Raw genomic sequence first — 6,000 nt, forward strand, 5'->3', positions numbered from 1 at the left:
ATTTATTTTTCTTTCATCTCTCTCTTTCTTCTCGATCCGCTCATTTTCTCGCATTAACATTTCTTGCCTCTCTTTTCCTTTTATTTCTTTTTGTCTATTCCTTTCATTACAAGATGGAGATTATACAAATGAATCAAAACGACAAGCTTTTCATTCAAAGGAAGGGAAAACATCTACATATGAAATACGACCATCTTTTCGAGATTGAATCTTCATGGATGAATACCTTTGCGCATACGAAGAATTACTTGGATCTTCTCGTTCGTCACCGTAGTAGGCTTCAAACTTGAAGTTTAAGTTATTTTGATTTGAAGTTCTCATTGAATAGGAATCTCGATAGGGCTTACTTCAAAAACAATCGTTGGACGCTAAACTCCTTGACAATCCCATTTTTGTTTGTTGGCTTGACGAAACTTGCTCCCAATGGTAGGAAGATAGAAGGAATCGCTTGCGCATCATGGCTTTCATTTCAGACCAAGTTGATATCGGCCGCTCTTCATTTCGTCTCTGACTCGTGGTGAATTGATCCCACCAAGTCATGGCATAATCGGAGAACCTGTTCGCCGCTAGCTTCAGTTTTTTGCCCTCCGAGTAGTCATGGAACTTGAAAACCAATTCTACTTGCTTTTCCCATTCAAGGTATGCTTCCAGGTCGGATCGACCTTTAAATGGTGGAATGGCTATCTTGTTACTCTTTAAATCACCATCAACACGTTCATACTCTCTAAAGCCTCGATTTCTATGAACGCGTCACCTTTCACTTTGATTCAATGTTTGGTATGATGGATTGGACCAACCACCAACAGCAGCTAATAGGGGGTTGCACGCGGACAAAGATCGAGCTTGTCAAGTCACGGGAAAGTCCTACGAAAGCTATAGACACTTGGGCTAAAACAAAAACAAAAAATTAACCTTAGAAGTAAAAGATATATAAAGAAACACCCCAAAACAAGAAAGAATCAGCCAAGAGTCAAAACACTGATTAATAGGGTTTCTTGGAGGAAAAGAAAATGAAATTTAACTTCAAGAAAGACTCCAAAGCTGAATCTGACAAGGAAAACACAAAACAAAAAATTAAACTTAAAAGACCAAGAAAACCAAATTGAAGCAGAAGTAGGATACTTGGGCGGCAAGAAAGACTAAAAATTATGAATAAAGGCGGTTTCTTGATGCCAATGAATGTTGCAAAATAGATTCTTGAAGTTTGGAATGGCTAAAAATGCAACAAGAATAATTAAACCAAGTTAATCAACAATTCGACACAAATAAAAATAATTAAAGAAGACCAAACAGCAAGAAAGATAAAGAAAGTCCTAAGAAGCCTTGAAATCAAGAAAGATTTCACAACTCCCTTCAAACAGCTCTAATCTACTCTCCAATTTAAAAACACGGCAAGAAGAAGGCTGAAGATGGCTTCCCCAATCAAAAAGATTGTTAAAACTACTTCTAAAGAAAACTCAAGAGAGAATTCTTGGAGAAACTCAAAGAGAATTTTCACTCAACAAAAATCTAAATTCAATGTAATGTATTTAAGGGTGGCTGGCCAAGGCATATATATAGGCCTTCTAACTCCTTTCCTAGCCCTACTAGGAAAACTAAAAAAAAACCCTAATTGTTAACTTTCAAGGGGAATTTTGTCCAAGGCCTTTAAATGGGCCTCTTGGACTGAATTTTTACATAGAAATTTATTCATAAAATCTAAAAATTAAAACTAAGTATTTAAAGAATTACAATTTTACAAATTGGGTCACTTTGACAATTTGGCCTGATTTTCAACTAAGTCTAATTTAAACTTCTTGGTAGGGCTTGGAACATCTTATTGGGTCGTATCTTCAAGAACTTGGGCTTGTAATCCGTTCTCCCCCGAAATTGGTTCGTTGATGCTTGTAACTGAGATCCAATGCGCTTTAGCTGCAAGATTCAGTTTCTTGGACCAAGATTTCCAAGATTTGAAATCTTGATTTTCTTGATTCTTGAAATCATTCAAAACAGCAAAATTGGACCAAGGTTCGGTTTCTAGATTTTCTTGAAAACAAGGAAGTGAATCTTGATTTTCTTTTTCCTTTATATACGCATCTAAGGCCTTACTAATGAAGTCTTGAATGGTTCCATTTAGTTTCATATGCATTTACCTGGCCTTTGACCTCATTATTGGGCCTTGTGGTAATTTGAGCCCATCACGTTCTTGAGCTTGAGTTGGGCCTTTGTGACTCGTATCAGTAGCAAATTTTCTTTCGAAACTTAGAGACATATTGTTTGAACCTCACCAGAAAGCCTCACTAATCACTCACAAAGGAAAAAATAAGATGGCATTCCACTCGTGTTTGCACTCGATATATTGGCTTTTTCTTCTCTCTCAATTTCTCTCACAACACTCGTGCCTTTTACCACTCGATACTCCTCTCAAAGTTTGTAAAAGATTCATTTAGACTTATAACCAGGCCTAGGGTTCGGCTGCAAATGGGTTTACTAAGGTAGTCGACGTAAGGAGTGCAAGTTAGGCTGAAAAGAAAATAAAAAGTATGGTGCTAAGCGTGGCATTTGGGTTTGAATTTGATGGAGAAACTGCTTTGAAGATTGGGTAACTTATGGTCACTTTTCAAGCACTTTTTCTATCTCTGAAATTTCTCTCTTTTTTTTCGTAACTCTTTCTTTTAGTACAAATATCTTCAATACTTGTACAATCACGTTCACAATTTTTTTTTTAAATTTTGCTCAAATTGTTTTTCAAATACTTACTTCGGCACTTCACAAACATCCGTACTTCTTAATTTTAGCTACCTCTGGTACCAAATGATACGAACTCACCTCAGTGATGATTCGAGTCGTTTAGATTACTCGATCGTAAAATGGAGAAGTCCCGTTCAATTTGGAGTTCGATGGAATTTGGCTACGTATAGGCTTTAAACAAAAGGTTTCGAATAGGTATAAAGGTCAATGTTAGATGGAAAAAATAGGTTTAAGTATGGAATTTGACAAAACAATGGAAATGGTTAAGGAAATGGATGATGAAGTTTTGGTGGACAAGTAACAAGGTAATTAAGTGGATAGTTGAGGGTGGAATGGAGATAGAGTTTAAGAGTCAAGAATGAACCAATACTAATGTGAGTATTGACCCGAGACTTATAGGACACTTAAAGATGGATAGGTGATTGAAATAGAACCTTGACCTGCTATTTAGGAAAACAAGAACCAAAGGTATCAATGGGGTGAACGCCATACTCGGATTGAGTGATAAGTTCATAGAAACAAGGAAGACGCCACTAGCTATGCTAGATAAGTCAGCTTGAGTCTTAAACGAATTTAGAGAGTTGAATAAACTCACAAATGAATTAAAATTCATAAAATGTCAAAGTGTATTGTCTAACCAAAATAATGTCTTCTTACAATCTATTTATAGGCATTATTATGACTGTTCAAATGCCTATTTGTGATCTTTCACCTTCAACATTTAACTAAAATTATTAAAATATTTAAATTCAATTATAACTCTTAATGGACAGCCAAAGAGTCATGTCCTTTCACTTGATTCATGCATAGCTGAAAAGTCATGCCTTTTCACTTGATGAAGGCTTAATGGTCCTGTAAATGTGCTGCTTGATGTCCCATCATTTTCCCCTTAACCAAATGCCTTAATGCTTGTGTATTCATCTCTTTAATTAGCACCATAACTAGCTTTGAGTGCATGAAACCGATCAGACTTGAAGAGTTACTTTTGGTCCATTTGAAAAGTCACCATAATGAGCTTTGAGTGCTTCAATATCCCCCAAAAATGTTCCAAATATGCACCAGTAATTAAGTGACCAAATGCACACTCTTTTATGCCAAATCTAGACAGCCAATTGAATATGACAGCATTTGATTCTTCTTGGAAAATGAACAACCCTATTGTAGCTTTAAATATGTGACCAGCCTTTTAAACTTTCCTACGACAATCACACAGTCAATTTATTTAAGAAAAGTTAAACACACTATAACTTATGCATTAAAAAGTAATAGCCAAATTAAATATAAATAAATTCAAACATATTTAACAACTAAGATGCTTAAATGCTTGGTTTAATTAAGATGTAAACTAAATGAACAATGAATTACTTAATGCACGACTTTATTAAAAGATGTAAACTTTAACTAACATGGGAGTTACATAATGCATGACATAATTTATGATGCAATCTTAACTAACATAAGAGTAACATAATGCATGACTTTATTAAATGCAGAACACATAATGCATGTCATAATTAAAAGATGTAGATTAATAATGCAAGACATTAATTAAAGATGCATTTAATAAACAAGACATAATTAAAGACTCATATTATAATAACTAAAGTAACTTAAAATAAATAAATCAAAGTCCTTATTCCAGCAACCAAATTAACAAACTAAAATTAAAAGCTTCATTTTGCACTTGGGCCCCTCGAGTTTGGGCCAATCTCGGTGGCATCGAGTTGTGTCGTAACATGATGCGGCCGGGATCGTATCACAAAAGCTTCTGCTAAGAGACAAATTTTAAAGTAAATCAACTAGTACCTATTTTTTCCGAATTAAATAAAAGCTAACTAACTGTAACAGTTTTAACTCGACATTCTTGTCTTCAAATCCCATTCCATATGACATCGCCAGATCCGGCCATAACGTCTAGGCCGGGTTTGGGGTGTTACCGGTAAATACAATATTGTGCTTATATATAATAAAAATTTAGCCTAAAACTCGAACCCAATATGATTTAAACTCGAATTAAAAGCCCAAAATTCGTAATTCCCATCATAACCTTGTTAAGAAATTCTGCTCGTGCAGTCTTCACTAAAACGGTCATAACTTGAGTTACCAAACTCAAAATTGAGAGATTCAAAATTCATTTCGAAGCTAAGAGATAGATTTTCAAACAACATACAGACATCTCAACCTCGAAATGCCAGGATCCCATCCAAAAATTTATTGCAAATATGATTATTTCCCAAGCTTGAAAATTGGCAGCTTTGGTGATTGGAATTTAATAAATTTCACCCCATCTGTGCATGTATCATTCTCCCTTTCCTCAAAAATATTCATCCTTGAATCTTGTCTTTGCTCAATTTTTGATTTAATTTGCTTAGTGATACGAGTCACAAAAGCCCAACTCAAGCTCAAGAACATGATGGGCTCAAATTACCACAAGGCCCAATAACGAGGTCAAAGGCCAAGAAAATGCGTATGAAACTAAATGGAACCATTCAAGACTTCATTAGCAAGGCCTTAGATGCGTATACAAAGGAAAAATAAAATCAAGATTCACTTTCTTGTTTTCAAGAAAATCAAGAAACAGAATCTTGGTCCAATCTTGCTGTTTTGGGCGATTTCAAGAATCAAGAAAATCAAAATTTCAAATCTTAGAAATCTTGGTCCAAGAAACTGAACCTTGCAGCTAAGGCGCATTAGATCTCAGTTACGAGCATCAACGAACCAATTTTAAGAGAGAACAGATTACAAGCCCAAGATCTTACAGATACGACCCAATAAGATGTTCCATACCCAACCAAGAAGTTTAAATTAGACTTAGTTGAAAACCAGGCCAAATTGTCAAAGTGGCCCAATTTGTAAAATTTTAATTCTTTCAATACTTAGTTTAAATTTTTAGACTTTATGAATAAATTTCTATGTAAGAATTCAGTCTAATAAGCCCATTTAAAGGCCTTGGATGAAATTCCCCTTGAAAGGCAACAATTAGAGATTTTTTTAGTTTTCTTAGTAGGGCTAGGAAAGTAGTTAGAAGGCCTATATATATGGCTTGGTGGCGACCCCTAAGCACATTACATTGAATTCAGATTTTTTTTGAGTGAAAATTATCTTTGAGTTTCTCCAAGAATTCTCTCTTGAGTTTTTTCTAAAAGTAGTTTTAATAATCTTTCTGATTGTGGGAACCATCTTCAGCCTTCTTCATGCCGTGTTTTTACATTGGAGGGTAGATTAGAGTTGTTTGAAGGGAGTTGTGAAATATTTCTTGATTTCAAGGCT

Source organism: Gossypium hirsutum, chromosome D05 (genome assembly GCF_007990345.1).
Source record: "Gossypium hirsutum isolate 1008001.06 chromosome D05, Gossypium_hirsutum_v2.1, whole genome shotgun sequence".
Taxonomy (NCBI): domain Eukaryota; kingdom Viridiplantae; phylum Streptophyta; class Magnoliopsida; order Malvales; family Malvaceae; genus Gossypium; species Gossypium hirsutum.